The 24,546-nt window shown below is 42.4% G+C and overlaps 1 protein-coding gene across 11 annotated transcripts in view; it reads right to left on the bottom strand.

The window, feature by feature from the left end:
- The window catches only part of MRAP2 (melanocortin 2 receptor accessory protein 2), a 41,493-nt gene extending 17,085 nt beyond the window's left edge, over positions 1–24,408 (bottom strand). For 4 of the 11 annotated variants that reach the window (XM_072333196.1, XM_072333199.1, XM_072333198.1 and 1 more), the window contains exon 1: positions 1,832–2,363. The gene's annotated coding sequence lies outside the window, so the exon portion shown is untranslated. The other 7 variants (XM_072333204.1, XM_072333200.1, XM_072333206.1 and 4 more) reach the window with 3 other exon arrangements.
- Positions 24,409–24,546: the final 138 nt, after the last annotated feature.

Below are 24,546 nucleotides of genomic sequence, written 5' to 3'. Positions count from 1 at the left end.
CCCAGGCAGAGCTGTTACTGAAGAGCCTCAAGCAAGACAACTCAAGCATGTCCAACAAGGAGGTCAGAGTGAGCTGTGCAGGAAGGCTGCAGAGGACCTGCTCTGAATGCATTGGTTTTGGGCAGCATTATTTTCTTTGGTTTTCAAAACAAAGCTCACTTGGCAAAGATGTCTTCATTTTTCTCCTAGTAAATGCTTATTTTCGCCCCCAGCTCAGAGCTCTGTCTTGGTTGCGCATCAATGAAAAAGATCAATGGAGCATCGGAGCCGAAAAGCAAATTGGGTCTGTAAAGCCATCATCTCTGGGATGCAAAGCAGTGCTTGAGCTTGTCAGTTTGAAAAGTCACTGAGTTATTACGTTTCTTCAAGAACAAAATAAAATAAATAACACTGCTTCTCTTGTAAACTTCCACGCTGGGATGTGGAACACGTTCTGAACTCCCGCAGTTCACATCCAGGCTCAATCAGCAAACATTTCCAGCAGCCACTGAAATGGAATGTTTCCAAAGGGCAGACTGAAAGCCAGAATGGCTTTTACCTTTAGATCTAACCCTTCGCTCTGCTGCTATGGAAGAGGCAAACAGTGTATTGCAGTGCCTCAGATACACATTTCAAGTAAATACTCCCAAGCAGACATCCCAACATTCTCATCCTACTCCCCATCTCATCCCAGCAACACACCAGGCTATGAACTAGCAACGAGAGCCCAAGGGAACAGCAGTGCAGCCAGGGCCCACTGCAGTGAGAATGCACAACAGCTTTAATTTATTTGTACTCAAAGCTTGCTGGTAGCAGCTCACACCACTGGCTTGGGGACTGGAGACTTAATTTAAACCAGCAAGAGTATCATCTCAGCTTAACCTTAAAATCTCTTCTACCACAGCGTGTGTGGGGATGAACAGTGATAGAAAAAGCACAGAGCCCAGCTTTTCTTGCATACTGGATTTTTTTGGTTGATGTATTTAACCTGTATTTAACCATTTTGCCTGCAATTGATGCACTGGGTTGCCTTGAGGCTGATGGGAACCCTTGGGACTGCTGCCTGCCTGGAGGGTTGGCTCCTGTGGCAGAAATCTGACTCAATGCTCTGATTAGGAACCTGAATCACAGAATGATTTGGGTTGGAAGGGACCTTTAAGATCATGTAGATCCAGCTCCCCTGCTATAGGCAGGGACAACTCCCTCTAGATCAGGTTGCTTAAAGCCCCATCCAGGCTGGCTTTGAATGCTTCCATGGAGGGGGCACCCACAACCCTCGAGCTGGGTAAAACATCAGTTTATTTCCGCCGTGGTTACGTAAATCTCCATCTCTGAGGGCTCAGAGGAGAGCAAAGGGAGCCGCTCCCGAGCCGAGCAGAGCAGCCGTTTGGGAAGCGCCCGGAGCAACTGCTGGCTGCTGTGGCGCAGAGCCAGACGGCCGCTCTGACAGCACCGCCACAGCTGGACCAGAAAACTTTCTTCCCCCCCCTCCTTTCTTTCTTGCAAACATCCTCTGTTAGATTTTAAAGTTCGCTCACACGCTCAGCGGTACGAAGGACAAAACTTTCTTATCCCATCCAAGCGGTAAAGCTTCCTAAGGAAGCGCTATATTTCCAGCGGGCGCTTCCCTCTCCAGACGCGGGCTGTGGAGAAGCCGGTAGGAGGAAGCCAAACTGCAGTCCTACCGCAGCCAACGCATCCTACAGCGCCGAAGCCGCCTCGAGCCCGCCGTAGAGACGAACGGAACAACCGCGGAGGCTCCCCGAGCCGCTCCCCCACCGCCGCAGCGCCGCCTCCTCACAGCGCCGCCCGCCCGGTCAGTGCCGGTCAGTGCCGCCCGCCGCCTCCTTACCCGCTGTGGCGCCGCCCCGCGGCGGTGGCAGTAGCTGCAACGCCGCTCCAGCCGAGTCGAGCCGAGTCGAGCCGAGTCGAGCCGAGTCGAGCCGAGCCGCGACCCGCTACAGCCAATGAATCAGCAGCGGCCGCGGCCCCCCGGCGGCATGGCACGGGCACGTGATGCGCCCGGACCAATGGGCGGCGCGGGCGGGAGCTGTCCTAGGTGCTCGCTGCGGCGCGGAGCCCACGCCGGAGCGTGGGCGGCGGCGGGCAGGCGGCGGGGCGGGAGCCGTGGTGTCGAGGGAAGGAGGGGAGGCCGTTAGCGCTCATTCTTATGCTTAACGGACGCTTCTGTATTTCAGTTTGTGTCTGTTGCTCACCTCCTGTCACTGGGTACCATGGGGAAGAGTCTGGCTTCTTCCTTCAGCGGGTAACGGCCCTCAGAGCCTTCACGCTAAGCAGCCTCTCCTCATACATCAGCTGCACCATCTGTATGGCATTTAACCATCTTCACAGCCATGGAGTGGTCTTGCACAGCAGTCCAGCAGCGCCCTCACCCTGCTGTGATACTCGCCATTGAACTTCCTGGTGAGTCCTTGCTAGTGCTCAGGCATTTGCTCTTTAGCACCGGTCTCTCTTCATGGTTCACATCCATCTGCCTTCTTGTACTTCACTACAGGTCATCTACAAGTAAGAACATCAGTGGACAAGGTTTTCATCTCATGTTCTCTCCAGGCAGAGTTGTGATCTCGGACAGTGCTGCCATCTTCATCTCAGAAATATAAAATCAGCATCATCACAATCAGAATTGAATACACACAATGGAACCTCCCTTCTACTAATTTCATTGACATTTAAAAGGCAGCATGACTCAGGATTTTGTTTGTATTTCTTAGGCTCAAAAACAACTTAGCACTCCAATTCCTTCTCCAAGAAGGGAGCGCCATGTAACTAATACTGCACTTCCACCTCGTCTCCTTTGATCTGCTCCTTCAAGGAAAGATTAGAGGCATCTTTGGTGCCAAATGCCAAACAGATGCCAAACAACACGAAAGCACATCTAGAATAACGAATCAGATTAGCAGTATTTTTTCATGTTCTCAATGTAGTTTCACTTACTATTGGTGAAAATACAGAATTCAGTATTCTTCTGTAACAGCAACAAGATAAATGTGCTCTTTCCAGATGAGATGCAGAACTCCAGAGGCACTAACCCTTGAGTAAAGATAAATCAGTGGGATTTTCTAAAAGGCAAAGGAATTCTGCTGAGAGAAAGTGGAGAGCTGCATGCATTCAGATTGTGGCTGACCAGAATGAGGATGGAGTTTCATCTGCAGCGTCTGCTCTCTTCTGGCTTTGCAACTGTGGCATCAGTCCAGAGTTTAGTGTATGCAGCTAAAGGCTGTGCTTACAACTAAAGCACAAATTGCAGATAGATTGTCAACCGGATTTTCAGATTCATGTCATCAGTAGCTGCCTGAATTTTAGCAGCCACCTAAAAAGCAAGCAAACAAATAAAAACACTGGAACTTAATCAGATTTGATACCACCACTTCAAAAAAACAAAACAAAACAAAAGCAAACAAAAACAGCTTTGGAAAAGAGCCTTGCAGTTCTTACATATATCAGGTGGTTTCAATGAAAGGCAACAGTGGGACTTGCCAGGATCACTTCCAACTAGTATTATGTTACAAGAATAAAGGCATTTGGATGCATTTCTATGTTCCTAAAAAAGTTATAAAGAAGCAAACTTAAACATATTTACCTTTTTTTTTTTTTTTTCCCTGTACTGTATTCAAAGAAACTTCTCAGAGTTGCAGACCTGTGAAAAGGCTGCCACAGTTTTCCAGCGTTGTTCCAAGCTTTCCAGCATTGCCAATGGCCAAACGTGACAGCAAATTCAAGGCTTCAAGGTCATTTTTCTCTGAAAGTACCTCAAGCTCCACAGTTTATTCGGAATTACAAATCTATAGCATGCATTCCTTTTTACTTAGTGTGACCTTCGTTCTGTGCTCTCTGTACAACCTGAACGTTCTGAACTAGCTTTTAATAACCAAAAAGATCATCAAGTAAGGTCATGCCAAGTTTACCACTCATAGGTGTTTAAAATATGAACCAGCTCTGACCTTGTCTAAATGATTATTGGCAGGTATTTCTCTCTGTCAGAAATGTGTTTGGTTGTAAAGGATTTACTGTAACCAGCTCACTGCTATAGAAATTGCATCCTCAGAAATAAGCTGAACCCACTACATAATTCACCATAAAAAATCATCACAATACTTTCTGTGAGGCATCATTAGGTGCATAAGAAAACAACTTTTGTTGGATAAGCAGATATCATCAGAGCAGGCACAAAACACTGCTTCTGGGCTGAAATAGAAGCTATATCATCAAAACTAAGCGCAAGCTGAGCAAGATTTTACCTTGATTAATGTTAATCTGTTAAATGGTTTGGAAGAAATAAAAGGTGGCTGATACCTGCAAAGTAGGGATTGATATTAGAGAGGGATGAGGCTGTATGGTTGGTAGCTCAAAAAATAAATAAATAAATAATAAAATAAACAGCAACCTGCAAGTAGTGGTTAATCTTTTGTAGATCTCTGAACCAGGGCAGGAAGTAGACAAAAACAGCAATATGCCACGAAACCAATGTTCTTTTCGGTCTGTTTTTCAGTATACAGCACCGTTATGAGCTACACTTCCCAGCCACATCTGATTGTAGTAAATAACTTGAGGGTCATAAGGAAATTGACAGGAGCAACCTGTGAAAAACTTGGCAGTATGATAATAAGCAGGTACTTGCTCTGTACTGATTACACAGTGGCAATTTAGTTTCCTCAGAATTCATATACATTCACACGCAACTGCTTCTACAAAAACAGCAACTGGCCAACACAAGCAATACAGACACTATGAGCAGGAACTGCAAAGATTACATTCATTTAAGAAGGAAATATATATTTTGGGGGAGGTCCTCAAGTACTGCTTCTGTATTACAAAAGCAAACCCTGCTTACGTGCAGTTGTGATCCAGGACTCTACTGGCAGGTGCATGAAAAAAATATATGTGACCAAAAGTGAATCAGCATCTATAAAGAAAGAAACAGCCCTTGAGGGGAAGAAATTACCTCCCTGCTTCAAAGTGATTGATAGGGACTCCTAAAATGCTAACAGTTTTCATTTATTTTTGGCATTTAAAATATCAAACATAACTTTAGAATTCATACCTCATTTCACCTCCAATGGAAATTTTGCTTTCTAACAGCTTTGCTGTTAAAAATAATAATAATAATAATTTTAAATCCCCATCTGATACAATACCATAACTCACTGCATTCCAAATATAACGTCTTGACTTTTAGCCACCTTCAGCTTTTGGAAGTTTCCTTTGGTAAAACTTCTGATATTCTTCCACAGCGATAGGGGTTTTAGCCTCTAATCCTTGTGAGTCACATTTCTTCAAAGAAATAATCTTTCAGCTTGGACAAGGATAGTTCTCCGAAACAGTTTTTAATATTTAAGTACATGCTGAAGTCTGAAGGCTTCAGATTTTTGTACAGGCTCAGATCTGACTCTTGAGTTCTGCAGAGTATTTTTAAGCTGCCTACTGTGCCAGAGAGAGGACTACAATGTTTTGTCTTTTGCGTGATGGAAACCAGAGTGCACCAAGGGCCAAGCGATCTTGTCAAAAGAAGAGCACAGAGAACAGGCACGAAAAATGTAAGGATCCTGCTGGTCAATACAAGGGCAGAAAGTCAGAACTTTTAACCTGTAACTAAGTGGGGAGTATTTGTTCCTGCTCCTTTGAAAAAGGCAGCTCCCGTCATAGACCTAACTTGCTAACCTGCAGGCCTTTCTCCTCTGACGATTTAGCACTGCACTCATCCAACTGTATAAATATTATTACACAGTTTAGAAAAGTTTGCCCTAAAGGTTTGAAAACTTTCCTATGCAACAGGTAGCAAGCAGCCCTATTTCAGTTGATGTATCGCTGGTTTGGTTTTTTTTTTGTTTTTTTTTGTAAGAGACTATGCAAGTATGAAATCTGTTAGTCCAACAGGAAGACTTTGTGTCCATCCAAGATCTTTCTTGGATATGGAAAAACCACTTCTGTTCAGGTCATTTAGGTCAAATACAGTTCATGGATTTTGCCAGAGCAAATAAAAGCACCATTTCTGTGTTTCTAAGTCAATGCTGTTTCTGAGGTGCTCAATGGCAACTTGTTCTAAACTGGAACTTAACAGAATGGAAAAGAATGGATAGAGGGAGATGCCACAAGGTTCAAGAACAATTCAGCCCTCTGTATTTTAGACAAACACGTTCACAGCTATTCCCAAGGAGGAGTAAAATAACATCCAGAACCCCACAAGAGCACACAATAGCCAAGTGCGAGGTTTAAAAGACTAAGCCACAAATAGAATGCAAATACATGTAGGCTGTCAAACACGAAAAATCCTTCAGAGATATGCGTAATAGGCTAATTCTCGTGTTGAGCTGGTTTGTGAGAAGGGATTGAAGTTCAAACAGCTGAAATAATATAAACAACAGGAAGATTTACAGAATCATACTACACACCTCATAATAAAACTAAAAGACCTTATCTGTATTCATGAAAAGAAAATGAGATTTTAGTACTTAAAAGAACATAACAGTCATAAATTGGCATCAACCTGATGGGGATACAACTGTGAAACTATTCACAGTGCTGGTTTAATGATCAGAGTGGGTGGAAACTATATGCCTGAAGTCTCCTCCTGAAAGACACAATTGCTGTTGAGGTGCTTCTCTCCAGCATGAACTTATTATTAACTTCTTCCTCCTTTCATACATCTTTGAGGAAGAATAGTCTTTGGATTGCATGAGAGGGACTGAAAATGAAACAGATAAAATCCTTGAATTGTTCTTACAATTCAAGTTCCCAGTGAATAAGTAATTATCTTTTAATAAGTCTGCTACAATGATAATGAAAAGGGACTGTGTTCTCTGAGCTTGAGTACAACACTGAGTAAAAACCCTGACATCCAAGAACAGAGAGTTAAGCAACACCAAATTAAGCTGATGAGATTCTGTTCTTTGTTTCCTTGGTTGCTTTGTTTTTAACATAAAACTTGACACAAGGGCACAAAAGCTTGACATAAAGCTAAAGATACTAACACTGTCTTATGATTAAGAAAACCTTGGAGACTTTGAAGGCAGACAAACTATCCTTTCATTCTCTCTCATCCAAATGCTGGCATACGTTGCTGCCCTTACTGCCGGCCAAGACTGATGTTTCAGGAAATCTAGATAGCTTAGATTTGAAGTCATTGAAGTCACTGACATGACTTGAAGTCATTGAAGTCATTGACTGACATGAAGTCATTGAAGTCACTGACATTGGGGGGTTGGACTTGATGATCTCTAGAGGTCCCTTCCAACCCCTATAATTCTGTGATTCTGTGACATTTATTCTCACAACTGAAGTGTTGCCTCAAACTCCCTTAAGAATCTTTTCGGACTATGAATACTTTGCTGAGCCTGTCAAATCCTCATTTGAACTTTCACCATCAAGATGGCTGTATTGAAATGGCAGCTTCCTCTTCAAGTCAAGCTGTGAGAGTTTTAAGCTCTGGTTGTACATGACTGATAAGTGAAATAACTAGAAAGAATAGAGAAGCTAACAGTTTTGATCCTGAGCTATGAGCCCTCTATCATTGTTTGCCGTGCCTATTGTGAGCATATTTCAGACAGCACCTATTACAATGGTAATTACATGTAGTGCTAGTTAATCTCCCCAGGATTGTGCATGAGTGGCATTAAGCTCATTCATTAGCCACATCTCTTCAAGGCTCATTATTCCTGACCCAGAGCCATACCAGTATGACTGCAACACTTACCTGTCCCAGAGGTAACTCATTTCACACCTAACAGCCAATGACCTCCGTAGCATTTGATGCTATACTAATCCCTAGCATGTATAAATAATAAAATAAATAAATCACCAGTTAAGACAATCAACTCCTACTAGATTGGGTCTTACCATTACAAATATAGTACAAAACATCTGCCACTGATAAAAGACACAGAGCTCCAGAAAACTAATGGGCACAAGTACATATGCTTAGCTTTGGGATGGCCAGTCCAATAATGCCAGTGTGTAGGCCTGTCAGGCAGGAGAGAGAAAGAACGCCCTTGTGAGCCACATGGTTTCGGCTCAGCCACTGAAATCTTAAGCAAGACACTTCAAATCTGTTCCCCAGTACCTTATCTGCTCCACTGCCACAGCAGTGGGAGAGTTCCACAGGAAAGTTTAATATGAGGCTCACATAACCACACACATTGTAGCTACAGATCATTTTCCTCTGTGCTTTGAAGAAACTGGGCCAAACAGCATGCTGAATGAGGGAGTATGGAGAGATCTCTCTATTTTTTTTCCTCCCCTCAAATACAATGATAAGTTCTTTCCCCTGTGGCGTCGTTTTTACATAAAGGTAATTTTAATCTATCAGTTTCTCTGTATTCCATTTCCAGCCTCTCGGCACTTTCATTTCATCCATTTCTATCTTATTTTAAATTTGTTATGGCTTTCACTGTCTGTCTGATTAAATTTATTTATGGCTCCACCTATCGTGTATTTTCTGACTTGCTTTCTCTCTTCACTCTCCAGGTATTTAGTGCTTAGCACACATTGTACTTCCCAGCTTCAGCAACCTTTTATCCATCTTTCCTGGCCATTACCACAACACAGCTTCACACGCATGCCCATGCCAGGTGCCATTTTGTCAACCTGCCCCTCTGCTGACATCTGTCACACAGCAGCAAAATTGAACATAACACTAGCAGGAAGTTTCACCTCTATTGCCATACCCCAGCATCTGCCTCTGACATTGAGGGCCAAAGTAATAAAACAGCAAGCATTACTTTTGGAGCTGCTGTCTTACATTATCATAGCCAAATGACTTCTGGTCAACTTAGTGCGCAGGCAGAATATTAGGGGCAAGAGAAGGGTTGTATGCAGTGTATGAATGTGTGTCTAACTGGCTTAATTTTCTCCCCTTGGTAGATGATTTTTATTTTATGGGGAGTCTACTATAAGGATGCTTTTTAACATTAGTCACCCAGAAGATCTCACACGTGAGTCCTGGTCAGCCCACTGTGCTCCATACTGGGTGCCTCTGACTTCTGATTTGCTCTCTCATCCTAATAAAGGTCAAAGAGGAGAATGAAATACTGAATTAAATATAAATGCAAAATTCAATTTTGAAGCACATATTATTCTAAGATTAAGTTTCTCAAATGCTGATGGGAGCTTAGCAAGCAGTAACACTTCTGTGTTCTTCAATGAGTTGATCTAGGTCCTATGGTTATGTAATCAGTTGCATGGCTCATCCAGTTTTTCTCTCTAGGGAAAGTGCAGGGAAACATGGGTCTTCACACCTACCTAGAGGAAATGCTTCTGCAATTGAGTGAGACACGCTCTGCAGGAGCCCCTTTCCCATCTCTTGTCCTTTAAGTGTAAGCAGAGGTTAGCTGAACACTTAGAATTGGCTTCTAGATTGTTAAGGAAGGTGAATAACTTCTCTCACCTTTCCATCAGCCCCAGATACATATAAAGATAGAACACCTGTCTGTTCATTGTTGCTTTTGTTTGAAGGCAAAACAACAATACTATCTGGGGGGGGGGGAGGGGGGGGTGAAGAGAGCACATATATAGGGATGGGAAAACTTCCTTTCCTACAACATGCTTAACTGAGGGGTTTTGATGCTCCATCCCTGGAAGTGGTCAAGGTCAGGTTGGATGGGGCCCTGGGCAGCCTGGTCTAGTATCAAATATGGTGGCCCTGCCTGTGGTAGAGGGTTGGAGCCTCATGATCCTTGAGTTCCCTTCCAACCCAAGCCATTCTATGATTCTTTCAGTCTTCCTTCTCAGAAGGGAGAAAGTAGTGCAGTTAAAGATATTGTAACACTTAGCATGGAACAGGAAATGATGTGGTTTACAATTTCCCCTTCCCAGTGCGAGGGAAATTTTTTCTTAAGTTGAGTTATAAACAAAAAGCTGCTGCTGTTCCCTTAAACTTTTGCTGTTTTAAGAGCAAACCATCCTATTTGCCTGCCCCACCAGAGACAAGTCTAACCCAGATACTTAAATTTTACATTTTTGGCTTTTGAGCTACTAGCTTCATTCACAAAGATCTGTTGAATTTAACAACCAGCAGTTGTCCCCTCATCTGCTTGTTGAATATAGCCATTTAAATACAAATATCAAGCTGGTCTTTCAACAGAAAACGTCCTGATACCAGCCAAATACTCTTATTTACCAGATGTTTCATAAAGACTCTTACATACCTAAGAGCGAAACCTGTTATTAGACAGTGGGTGGTGCATGGTACCAGTGATAAAGCTGTGGCAGCAGGCTATAGAAGCAAAGAGCAGCATTACTGAAGTCTTAACAGGTTTGAGCTGTTAAGTACTTACTGAGAGACAGGACTGCAGCACAGTCAGTCATGCAGAGTAGTGGGAATAAACATAAGACAGCTTTCTGGGAGCTGTGACTGCACTGCAGAGTAAAGACACTTGGAATCTCACCTCCTGCAGAAACACAGATGCAATTAAGCGAGACAAAAAACAGTGTAGGCAGAAAGGGGACACGAAGTACTTAACTTGACTTCCAGAACTTTTAATAAATAGGTTTTTTTTCTTAGAAGCAATAAAATAGAATGTTGGAGAACCAGTTTAAAGGTAAAGTGGAAGATTCTAGAGGAAGAAATCTCCCATCTCTCTGCCCAGCTGCACCTTACCAGGGCTGTAGCTGCTGACTGCCTCTTCTGTAGCTGAACAGAGTTGACTACGATCTCAGTGCGCTCGGAGACTCACTTTTAGAAGATGATAGATGACCTTTAAGATCCCTTCCATCCTAGACCATTCTATAAGGACTGTTTTCTGCAAATAGTGCATACAGGACTCAGATCCCTGCACCTACCTGCACCACAGCTGAAAGGAAGGTCCTATACCTTCTCCTCCTGGGGTTCATGCAGGTGGTTGTGTGGATGTTCTGAAATGCTCCTTGGGGTGAGAGAAATCACTTGCCATCAAAAAGCTGAAATCATTTCGAGTAGCGTACTTCCTAAATAACAGGAGTGCTTATAATTATTAGCTCCATTTCTTCCACTAAATAAAAAGACTGAAATTATACCACTCTGACAGCACCTGCAGTAATTACACAGAACAGATGATTTTCCACAGATGAGGTTATTTTTTATTACAAATCGACTTTAATATTTGTTTTCAAGAACAACCTAGACAAGAAAAAATGCCAGACTTAAAAAAGAAACAAGGAAGGTTTCAAACAAATCTGACATTTGAATAAATTCTGCCAGACCAAAAATGATTTTCCCCAGTGGGAAGAGATGAGGGAGACGACATATGTTTATACGTTCATCAAATCAGTCCTTTGCAAGCCCAGACAACAGCAAGAGATTATGCCTTTGAGGCTGAACCCAGGCGTATGGAAACTGAAGGAGCAATGAAGCTAACATTTGACACCACCCCTTGATCCACCCAGGCACATTACAGAATTACAAGCCAATTTCATTGTATTTTAAAAACACTTCTTAGGGTTTTATATTCCTGTCTTTAAACCCCCTTGTGGACTAACATCCACTGGTCAAAGCATTTACGTTTTTCTCAGCTCTTTTCTCTGGTTTTTGAGCTTGGCATCCTTTCAATAAATGCTCGGAGGCACTCTGCAATTGCCATTTGTGTCAAGTTCATGCTTTCCTCAGTATCTTTATTCCCTGTTATGCTGTCATTCATTCACTCCAGTGAAGGTTGAGATGGAAGAGGAGAAGAAATGCAGCATTTTTTGCCCCTGTCCAACACATGAAATTACCCCAAACCAGTAACATGACAACGGGCAGTATTTTTGTGACTGATCCGGAAGAACCTATGTCAAACTTAGCTAAGTGCACTTCAGCAATCCTTGTTGCATCAGGCTATCTGCCAGACAGGCTGGCAAGTACATTCAGTGCCAGCACAAACATATAGAGTCAACAGTGTTTCTCTGAAAAAGATCCACCAAAATTAGTGTGCTTACCTACTGAGCCTTACAGACGAAAGCATCATTTTTAGTTCCAGAGAGATGGATGACTAGTGGACATAGAACCAAGCCAATTATTCTCAATTTACTTTTCCAAGAGCACAAGAACAAAGTTTCTGTTGAGGTACAAGAAACACGGGCTGAAACCATGTGCGACCAGGATCTGAAAACACTTGAAAAAACACTACCAAACAAGTGTGGGCCAGTCTCATCTTCCTTCATACAGAGCAATTCCTTCTCAGCTGCCCTAGAGAACTCTCATTTAGCACTCATTTCAAGCACAAACTGAACTGCCAGCTTTGCTGAGCAACAGCATCTAGAGTCTTCTTTGGGCCAACAGGAGCAATCTTAGGAAGCATTAGATAAAGCCCTAGGACTGTTTTTGAGGGCCCTCTTCCCAAGAGACCAACCTATCTCCTTCCTACTCTATTCCTACTATTTTTGCATGGGGCCCATTCCCAAAGGTGCTGGTGCAAGTCCACTGACAGGATAGCGGGTCCTATTCTGTCAAACTGTTGGCCTTCCAGTAAGGTGCACCAGGACCTAATGTGCAATTTTCCACTTTGTGAGGAAACAGTATCCGGATTGACAAGGCAAGCATGTAGATAGGGTGACAGAGGAAGACATTTGTGCCCTTACAGAATAGTGGGGTTGGATAGCCCCAGCAGAGCAAGGTAAGCACTGTTCTCCTACCTCAATGCACGCTGAGCTGTGCATGTACAGAGCTCGGTCCGAATCAGGAGGGAACTTCCTACAGCTGCAGATTGGTCACCTCCAGTGTGTTGCTGTAGAGACACTTCTGTCGTGTGTGATGGATTCATCCCTTGTGAAGCACACGCTCCCCTATCAAGCAGCACACACTAGGAGAAATCCCTAGGTAACCCTTATTTTATGGATCCAGCTCTGTCAGCTCCTCTTCTAGCATTCAGGTTGTGTGCACATCCCTCTGCACAATTCCTAAGTATTGTCACCCTGCTTCGAATTAGATTAGCTCTTACTGGCTTTGCAAAGAAGAGATTCCACCAAATTAAAAAGAAGTATGCAATCATTATTTATTGATTATAATTTCACTCTTCAGGTTTCAGTGCACACAGCTTGGATTAGAAGAATACAAATTCTGAACTCACCTTGCCCTTGTTACTCCCTCGGGTAAACAGAATTTATTTGCCAACTCTGCCACAACAGCCGTCAGCAGAAGAGGAAATAAAAGCAAACACAACTTGTACTTCGGAAGTTGCCTGGAGTGCCAAGAACACCACTGTGTGTCATTAGCAGTGCAACTGTGCACAGAATACAGACATAAATTGCATTATGTGTTCTTCCTGTAGGGGTTCGCCCACCTGAGACATACTCCAGGCTTGTCAGTGTCCTGTTTCACTCAGCGCAACATTTTTCCGTTGACTTGATAACCCCAGAGAGGAGCATCTAAAACAAGTGTCATCCCAGGTGATGAGCAGACCACCCGTGTCATGTCCCAGCTGTATTCTCTCCTAAGGTGCCCCAAGACACCTTCACAGCAGAAGGTTTTCCTAATTGAAAAAGATGCAGTTATACGGAGGAGTCGTGGGCGCTTCTCACTTCTGACAATGAAAAGGGAGACGTGCTCAGTCCTTCTTTGTTGTGACTCTGAAGTAGTCATAAAGATAATCAGAAATAGACTCCATAAAAATTTGATCTCAACCCATCGGCTTTCCCATCAGATCCTCATTAGTCAAGAAAGTTTAAGAAATCATTTTCTAAAGCAACAGCGTAGTGCTGGGAAAAGCTCCCCTGTAGCCATAGGTACATACTGACATTTCATTACTATTCTTACTCTTATTTTTCTGTCAGAATGCAAGGGAACAATTCAGGTGCTTACCAAGACAAGTTACATCTTCATTATCAAGAGAGATTGGCAAATCTCTTCCTTACACAGACAAGTCACCGTGTTCTCAATATTCAGTAATAGGTTGGCTTATTTTTTAATTCTTAAGACATGGTTTGCTGGGAGATGCTATTTTTCCTATTAGACAAACAGAAATAGGAAAAACTGAGGGCGCACCAACTTTACAACTGAAATAGAACTGGGATCTTAGCTGATTACAGCCATCAGTTGCTCTGTTTGAGAGAAGGAAGGAGAGCTGAGTGGCACAGAGAAGATGTTACCAAGGGGGGTGATGATAGCAGTAATGGCACAGACAGACACACATGAACATATAGTGCCATAGAGCACTAAGCTATGTCTGTGCACAGCAGGTGGCTGGAGTCTTTAAAGTGGAGGGAGCGGGTGGAGAAATAGGGACATCAGTACTGATGAGGTAAGCTAAACCAGCAATCAGTCTCGCTGGACAAAGTGGTGTATAAGCAGTAAGTCCAAAAAATAATTTGCCAAACTTACTGCTTAGGCATGTTAGGTATGTTATTCCATACAGAATTTCCCTGTTCATTGACCATGGGTGGTTCTGCAGGACACAGCTGTGATCGTCTGAACAAACACCCTGCTAAGGGCAGTTTTTAGAGAGATGTATCAAGTGTAAGAAATTATTTCAATCCAAGCTCAAGCTCAGTGAAAATCTTGCTTCCAAAGCAGCACCGGTGTCCTGCAAAAGGAGGACCCTGCAGTAGCTTGCCATGTAAACTGGAGCACTGATGGCAAGTTTTGTGCAGTTTGTGAGGAGAAAAATAAGGAAAACATTAAATTATTAAGCTTATTTCTCTGCTTTAAGAACATGTAGCCCAATGCCTGCATAGAAACCCTTCCACTCAGGATATCTATTATTCAAGACTTCCGTTTTTGATATTCTGCACAGGAAAATAATTTCACAGCAAGGAAAAACACTGTCTATTTAACAAGTGTATGAGAGAAGTCCCACTAATAGACATGCTTGCTGCAGGAGGAATGGCACAGGAATCTTGACAGGACTATAAATGGATTGAAAATAGTTATTCAAACACTTTGTTTGGATTGAACCTGCTCCGCTTTTACTCATCCATCTTGCTGAAAGACCTCGGCTGGGGTGTAGGGAAAGACTGCCTTTCATAAATCTCCCAGTGGCTGTGATATGGGGAGGGCAAACCCCTCCTCCAATCTGAGCTACCAGAGGCATTGGATACACTTCTGTATCAGCTCAGCCCTTAACAGATATAGGATATGGCTGCTCCTTTAGGCGCAATTGCAATTACTCATCTGATGGGCACTGTAGCACTCAGCTGCCACTTAGAGTTGGCTTACACCCTCCACACTTAGGCACCTACTACTTAAAGGTTCCTGTTTTTCAGAAGCCTTGTTGCAAAAATTTAAAGCACAGTTATATTTGATACACTGTTTTTACTCTCTCCTCCCAGCGGTGTAAGGGTATCTGTGCCTTTAATCACTTACAGCATAAACCATTCAATACAGTAAAGGCTTTTCCCATTTTGAAGTTAACCTAAATCCCTAAATTACAAACTTCCTGGTCACAATTTGCTTCCTTTCATCTCCTAAATGCCTCACATTTAGAGCTGTAACTCCTACATCCTTTATGGCACCCCAGAGCACGCACCTGGCAGCACTATTGTCGCCTTTCCTACCCACATTTGCTTGTAGTAATTCAAGGTGAACTTATCACAACATAAACTGAAGCAGATGACTCCTTTCTAAAGTGATGCTTTATCCTTATTGGAGCTGATATCCCAAATTTTGTGTTTGTCTGTGCCAGTGCCACTCAAGACTTGGTCAAGGAGAACAGGGCTAAAAGTAGAGGCCAGCAAGGCAGGAAGGGGCAGCAGGATGCTCACTCCCTCTGCCAGCCCACAGCTGCTCAGTCATCTACCAGCTTTTGTATCTTCAAAGGGAAGGAGGCAGGCATTTCTTCTGACTCCACAAGGAGAACTTTTTCATCATACAGTGCTTCAACAAATCTATCTGGTTTTAAATATGCATGACAAAAAGCTCCTCTTGCATGACTAACAGCCCAGCCAGGTTGCACAGTATGCAGTTGCTGCTTTGCTACAACCCTCCCTGACATTTCCTTCCGGGTGGGTATATAAAGCTTTCAACAAATGAGTCAGACTTTTCCTTTTACTTGCTATACTGTGCTATGATTACATCTTACCCACATCATCTCTACATATTTTACATGGATTTTTTTCTTTTTTTACTTTAAAGAGGAGAAAATATTTCCAACAGGACCTTGTTTTATGCCTACAAATACACGCAGGACTGCCACAGAATCACAGATCAACCCAAATTGGAAGGGAGCCACAAGGATCAGCTGCTTGAATCCAACTCCTGGCTCCATACAGGATCACCCAACATTCAGACCCTATGTCTGAGAACACTGTCCAGATGCTTCTTGAATTCCAGAAGCTTCGGACTGTGTCAACTGCCTGACCACTTTCTTTGGTGAAGAACCTTTTTCTAATCCACAACCTGATGCTTCTCATACACCTTGTCCTTAGACCCTTCTCCTTCTTTGGAGCTCTCCTTTGGATGCCCTCTAATGGTTGTAAGTCCTTTTTGCACTGTGGCACCCAATTTGTACCCAGTGCTGGAAGTGAGGTCACACAGTGTAGAGCACAATGTCTCCTCTCACCTGCTGGCAGTACTGGACCTGGTGCACCACAGGGCACAGTTGGCCCTTCAGGCTGCCAGGGCAGCTGTGTAGCTGGCTCACGTTCAACTCGCTGTCAACCAGAACCCTCAAATCTCTTTCAACGGGGCTGCTCTCCAGCATCTCATACTAAAACTGCCATCACATGTGTTTTGATTACAAATATTTGCGAGCTGACTTAAAAATAAGAACAACTTTCTAACTTCTTCATGGCCACTCATCACTGACAGATTTAATAGATCTACTGAGAAGTGACAAAAGGTAACAGAATAGAACACCTCATGGTCAAAAGCATAACAAGACACAAGCTGGGGCTTGGAGGTACGTTTGGCCTTTTTAAAGTTCAGTGCTCCCAGGGAACCCTTTTATCCCTCCTGGGGCATCCAGCACTGGCTTCCACAGTTCAAGAGGATGGCCCCTCACTGCCTCAGCACACCTCTGTATGCACCTGTGTTGCCACAGCAACTCGGTTTGTTTGAAGACAGTCTTCTGTTTCCATAGGAACAAAGCAGCCAGGCCTGCCTTGAAACTTCTGCTTGTTAAAACACAAAATTTTGCCAACAAAAGGAAAATCAGAAAGGCGAATTGATAACAGAGAAGAGAATCTGTATTACTGGGCTAAAGAAAGATTTTTCTTTTTAAATCTGCATTTCTCCAACCAACGTAGGAAAATCACGCAGTCCCAAAGAACATTTAAATACCTTAGAAAGGAATAAAATGAAGCAAGATTATTCTTGCTTTTGAATTTGTGAAAAGTTACATTAATAAGATCCCATAAGATCAAGAACATTACAAAAGTTTCCATCTTTTAGTAGAATATTTCTTTATATAAAAAATATACAGGGAAAAAAAAAAAGCCTTGAGATGAATCCAGACTACAACTACAATAACCTCTGCTTCAGAAAGATCTGAATAGGGAGACAGGGTTTTTTAATGACACACACTGGAACCTCCACATGCACACGTGAGGGATGGCCATTTGCCCATCTGTTTAGAGGTTCAGCAGCAGGCTATGGATAGCTTTGAAAAGTTCTTCTGTCAAAGACAGCAAAATATGGTGGGGAAGCTGCTAGCTCACTCCATCTCAAACACATCCTTCCCTCATTGGTGCTCAAATCTATAATCAAGACAAAACCCAAATCAAATTGAAGGCAACCCACAGCCCAGGACTGCCCATGTTAGCCCAAAAATCTGTGGAATTAAGTGTTGGTTGGTTAGCTCTCAAATATGGGTAGCTCGGATCCAGCAATCAAAGTAACTCACAAGATCTGTATCACTGCATTGCTCTACTGTTCAGCCTCTGAAAACTGCATTCTCCTTTACAGAAGGGCTTTTATGTACATTCAGAGGAAAATAAAAAGCTCCAAGATAGCCAACTGTGCTTCAGATGTGTAGAAAACACTGCCTGGTAAGCATGCGCTGAAGAAAAAAGAAAAAAGATCACAAAGCTTCCACACCTCCAGCAAGAGTATCCTGTATTGGATTAGCTCAGAGCCTGGCGGCACACTGAGTCAGCTCCAGCACAAGTCACTGAAGTTCAGGTGTCTGCACTCCCACTGTCACCCCCAGAGAAACCCAGTTCATTCTGTGCGCACAGCAGCAGGCAGAGTGGCTCAGTGCCTTGGTGGGCAGCCAAAATGCCTTCCTGGTCTTCAGCAGCCACTCTAGTTAAAGACAAAGGCCTCCCAGCTGCCCTGTGATGTATTTGCCTATCCTATGTGTAGGTCTGGGTCACAGGACATTCCATAGCCAGAAGGTGCTCAGCTGAGTCGCAGTGCAGGGCTGCACAGACTGCACAGATTGGAGGTCTGACTGCAGAGGGAGTCTAGAAACTCAGCTGCAGATGCAAGAAACTGTTCCTAATAACCAACCCCCCAACCGGCACAATCTGAGGCCATCACCTGTCATCCTAAAAGAGAGCACACCATGCATTACACTTGTTTCCCTGTTCATTTTTTGTGCTTCCTCGGAAATTAAACACTGCTGGAACTCATGACAGATCAGATGGAATTTAGCCACAGAGCCCAGTGGCTGGGAAAGTGTCAGATAAGGAGGGCATCTTGCCTAAACATCAGCCACTGGCAAGAGGGAAGGTGCAATGGGAGCAAAGGGTGGCAAGAGCTATAGCACTTCAGTTCTGTGTTATAAGCATGAACATCAAATTCACGGCAGAGCAGGGTATAAAAGCTGTACATGGGTTTTTGCTCTGAAAGGCATTGATTAATTTCCAGGGTGCAGAATCGACTGAATTGTACATAGGTGAAACATTTGTCAACAGCTAATAGAAACTGTTCCTGCAGAAATAGCAACGTTAGACCAAGGAACAATATTCTCTGCATGTTTGTATGTAAGAGATGTTCTGTACGTACTGAAAATATTCAGCTGCAATGTACCATGCTGTAAAGCACTCATCATGGACCACAGGCCAGCTGGACTACAAGAGGTGAACAAAACCATGTTCCAGGATCCATTAGCACAAAGACTTCTGAGAGCACCCAGCCAGCAACTGGCCAGCAGACAGACAGGCAGCAGCACCCTCTCTAGCTCCCAGCTCAGCCCCTGCACCAAACACAGGCGCTCAGCTGCTGCAGCAAAAAGCCAAGGGTTCCTACTAATGACCACCTTGTTTTTGACCTCTCATTAGATGTACGCACCATTTGCTCTCCACTTCTTTGTAAAGGAAAATCATTCAATTGAGGCCTGTGAATTTCCTAAAAAAGCTTTCTTCCCTTATTTGTAAGACATGAGTATGATTTCACATAAAGCAATGCATTTCTTTCCAGCCATCCTGTTTGTTTACTACTGCCTCTGAAGCTTTTCTCTATAATCTCCTATCATTCCGTTCTGGTCTATTAGGATTTCCTGTTGTAAGATTCTGTCAGAAGTATTTTGTAGTTTTCATGCATACATAACCAGTACCTACATTCTATTACTTTCAGCACAGAGAAAATGACCTGAATTGTGAATGATTAAAAAAAAATACTAAATATTTCTGAACATGAGCCGACACAATAAAGTGGAACATTTGCAGGAATGTGGCTGTTTAACCACATAATCAGCAATAAAGCAGGTAAAAATAAAGAAGCAAACCAGCCTGTCAGTAGCACCATTTGAACAGGCAGAAAAAACCTGCATCACCACTTAGGTACAAACAGGGAAACCATGAGCATCGCTGCTTTCAATTGTTGATACAAATCAATCTCAGTTTTAGATATTCAGACCAATGTTCATCCCCTCAGGAACTGATTATAAAGTTTGAAATCCGCAACAGGTCTTTCAAGTATTCGAACAATAGGAGTAAAACTCAAAGTTAAACTTCAGCCACTTTCAACTCAGTAGCACATCTACATTAGAAATCTGAAATAACGTCAAGTTGCCATTTGTTGCTAGGCTACACTGTGCAAAGCAGGTTATGAGTAGTACCAGCCCTACTCAAAACTACAAAGGAAATCAGAGGCTTTTAGAACTATGGCAATTCATCCTAAATTACATTGCAGAAGTCCTCAAAGTACCCAAAGTTTCAAATGCCCATCCTGTGAGAAAGGAACAACTCTGCTCATTTAAGTCCACTAGCAAACCAATGTCCTTTCAACAAATACCTGTGAAGATACTAAATTATGACTGCTCCCAGCTACGTGGTTGGCTGTGATCTGGATTTCAATGGCTGCAAAAAGATACATAAATATGTGTTTCCCAAATTGGAAATGCAGATTGCCATGCTTAAAAAGGATCCCCCTGATGTAGTCTAGAAGGGCTATCATCACCGTTGGGACATTATCCTTCAGAAGATACAGAAAGACTGTAGATGGAACTGAAATGTGATTGTTCCTCTTTTTCCAAGCCACCCAGCGTAGAGGACCACATTACAGAACTATATGCAAAAGAAGCGTAGGAGTGGGAAAACGTCTTATTCTACAACACTGTTTCATAAAGTAGTGGGCTCATAGAATCATAGAATGGTTTGAGTTGAAAAAGAACCCAAGGATCATCAAAAGTTCCAACACTCCTGCCACAGGCATGGCCACCAACCTCCAGATCTGGTACTAGACCAGGCTGCCCAGGGTCCCATCCAACCTGGTCGTGAACACCTCCAGGGACGGAGCATCCACAACCTCTCTGAGCAGTCCGTGCCAGCATCTCACCACTCTCATCAAGAAAAGTTCCTGAAAATTCCCATCCAAACTCTGCTTTCAAACACTGCTTTAGTGTGGAGACTCCACAGCCGCAACTTCCACAAACCTGTGCAGTGTGTGCTTGGCGTCTAAAACTGCAAAACCAGGATGTGGCAGTCTGATGTACTGATGTACTGATGTACTGATGTACATGGCAGTCTGATGTACTTCCAGGATACTGGTAACATGCCTCCTTGCGTAGGAGGGTAACAAACTGTTTATCTCAAGAGCATGTAGGGTGAGCTTCTACTGTTGAGGTCACTGACAAAACGATAAGACGTATGATTATCTTTTAAAATAAGGAATTTTCTAGAAGAACGCCTGAAGTTCGGTATGACAAAAGATCCATCCACATGGCAGCTTTCTGAGGCTCTCCTTGAAATTCAATTTTGATCAGAATAAAAATGCATGGGAGGAAATAACAGAACAAATTTTTCTGCTTTACCAAACCTCCTCCAGAACATTTGGAATTACTGATGCAGAATTAGAAAGACAGTGCTATTATTATTTAATTTTATTGTTGTTAATGAGAACCTTCTGAATGCCTAAATTCTTCAAATTCCTTATATTTACTGTTTTGGTTTTATTATGGTTTTTTTGTTTGTTTAAATAAACCATTATCTCCTAATGAACCTACAAACATCTCTTTGAGCAGCACAACAATCATCAAGTCTGTCTCTTCACACTGGTTCCTCAGAGCCTGTTTTAATCAAACTGAATGATACAATTATTCCAGAACTAGAACTGAGTTCTTTGCAAGCCATGTTTTCCTATAAAACTAAGCCATGGTTTTCTTCACATAAACCAAGGCAACCAAGCAGCTGTTTTTAAAATACAACTGACCAATTATTTTTACAATTTGTCATTCCTTTTTGCTACCAGCAGCACACAGCAGTTAACTATAAAACACCAAAGGAATATACTGTATAATTAGGATTTCAATCTGAATACCTTTGATATAGACCTTATATATATTGTATAATATTAACTACTGCATTCTCCATTACTTGTGTGGACAAGAAGGTATTTTATGAACAGTCTCTTGGCAGACTCATTATTAATACATGGCATTAAAGCATTTATCTCTTCAAGCTCCTGTACTAACACACCACATATATATACAGCTGTAAACACAACAAGAATTTCATGACAGGTCTATCTGAGAACATATTCCCAAGAAGGAAACGTTGCATATGTCCTTTTCTCCCCATAAAAGATTTTCCACATAACTTTCCCCATCTGAGACTGACAGTGCAGTAATTAAGTCCGTATGTTCTGATCAATGTTTCAAAGTTCCCTTTGGTAAACAAACGCAGGCTTGTTTCTTGGCAAACTACCATTTGAAGATGGCACAGAGAAGCATCAATTTCAGAGACTGTCTATCAGACATTAACCAGGTAATTGATAAAAAAACAGCAGAGGAGAATAGGAGAATATTCTATCTGATGTCATCTTCCATTTCAAGTCTTGTTTCTTAAGAAAATTGAGCTCTTACAGTCAATTTCTGCATAGGATATGAGAGCCTACTCACTTCTCTCCCCTTCCTAGCCAATAAATCTGATTCTGCAAGCCAGCTTCAACTGCAGCTGGGTACTGTTATTTTCTGGAGCACAGTCATCAAAATAGTGTCAAAGTACTGAAAATAATAAAAAGCCACGTTTTAGGTAATTAACATGTTTATTTCCCAGAGGTGTGCATAAAATACAAGCATATAAAACTATGCTGTAAGCTGACCATCCATCTAGGGAATATCAGTTACTAATACAAGGTATTCATTTTATATTTATTCTATATATATTTTAAACTTAAGTATTCATCTCTTTGTTTCTATCAATCATAGAGTAAACCCATCGACGTTTCAAGATGACTTGAGGTACTTTTTGAGAACTCGATGCCACCACAACAAAATGCAGTGCAGATACATCAACGCCACCCTCTGCCCTGCCTCTACCCCAAAAGAAAACACAAAAGTCCCAATACCAAATATTTCAAACAAATGAGAATAAATCAAGTTTCCCCCAATAATTCAACGATTAGAATTTTTGATAGCCAAAACACTCAAGTATGAAGCTCCACATAAGAGCACTAGTTTTCCATGACTTAAACCGAGTGATTGAGTAAGTCCAATCATTCACCTCAAAAGAAAACTGAAACACTTTTTCACTGTTTAATGCTCAATACATTGCACCTCATACATACATAGTATCAGCCCTTTTCTTGATGACAGTAGAATGGGATCTCCGAGTGCATTTGTACAAATAATAAAACCAGTAACTTGATGTTATCCCTTCACTAGATCAGACTTAGATCATAGAAATACAGAGTCCTTACAGTTGGAAGGGGCATTTAAAGGTCACCTAGCCCAAATCCTCTGCCATGAACAGGGACACGCAAGGACAGATCAGGTTGCCTAGGGCCTGATTCAACCCAACTTAGCTGTGCATGTCCCATATTCCTTTCTGATTATGAACACTTCTGAATTCCAACACTGTACAAGTTCCCCAAAAATATTCTAGCATACCTGCATTCCAGCGTGGCTAGCACCTTCTGGTGTGGTTGCCTTCTCAGTATAACTGATTTTGTCAGGGTCTGCCTCACCATCCTTCCTGATAGTCCTGAAATCTACAGGAGCACGATTTCCTTCTTCAAACTGCAACTGTAAACAGCAACCACCTCCAGTACACCAGAGGAGAAACCATCCGCAGTAATTACACCTCACCTGCTCTGAAATGGTTCCAAGTCTATGAGCATGAGAAGGACTGCACAAAGCCTTTGGGAAGTCACAGCCTGTTGACAGATAAAGCTTAGATCTTAAGTTCAAATGACAAAAATCACTGAAGTAAAATAACACAACAGCTGCTTATCCAAAACAGCATCTTTTGTCCTTCCAGATTAATCCAGATAAGGACAATTAGAGCAGAAAAGGCACATCACTGGCAAAGCAACCAGTAATTTTTAAAGTTGACACAGCAATCTTGTGTTTGTAAGAGAAAATGCTATAAAATTTGATGTGATAAGAATTTTGTTTTTCCAACACAGCACTGATGTTTCTGTTCTAAGGAAAAGAAACCTGTTCAGAGCAACTGGGTATTGCAGTGGATCTCTCCATAAATGACACTGCAAAATTAAAATGGAAAGCACTCAGGTCCTAGGTGACAAAACAAGACAGTGCCACTTAAATAAGGTATGGGCAATGACTGCCAATCACACTGTTTTCCAACTTCAAGTCTAACAGATGAGAGGACACTGAAGACATGGCAGCTCATTTTAGGATAACCAGTCAGGGTCAGATGGCAACTTAACCTTTATAACGGACATTATTAAAATATTAAACAATGTTTTCAGAATCACAGGATTGTTTAGGTTGTGAAAGACCTCTGAGGTCACCTAGTCCAACTATCAGCCCACTCCCACCATGCCATGCCACTAATTGTGCCTCTCAGTTCCACATCCAGTTCTTGAACATCTCCAGGTATGGTGACACCTCCCTGGGCAGCCTGTGCCACGGCCTCACCACTCCTTCTTAGAAGAAATTCCTCCTGATATTTAATCTGAAAATAGATATTACTGTTACATCTAGAATGGTGGAAGCTATTTTACTTTCGTTGTTTTTTGTTGTTGCTGTTTTCTTTCCCTCCAAACTATCTGACAGCAAATTACAGCCTCATAATGACATACTTTTCATAATAGAAAAAAAAGCCCACAGATTCAAATACATTTATAATATTACAATTTGTCAAATATTTTTTGGTACTTACATGGTCCTTACCACGGTGTCTGCAGGCCATAGGCTGTCATGCTTTTACACACAGGGCAGCTAATGAGAAGGGATGTCAGTGATTTCATATAGAGATTTTTGTGGCAGACCAAGACACTGCCTCTGTTATGAGCTTCAGTTGGCATCCTAAGCTTCT

This window comes from Excalfactoria chinensis, chromosome 3 (assembly GCF_039878825.1).
Source record: "Excalfactoria chinensis isolate bCotChi1 chromosome 3, bCotChi1.hap2, whole genome shotgun sequence".
Lineage (NCBI taxonomy): Eukaryota > Metazoa > Chordata > Aves > Galliformes > Phasianidae > Excalfactoria > Excalfactoria chinensis.
This window is presented reverse-complemented; position numbering and strand designations above follow the sequence as displayed.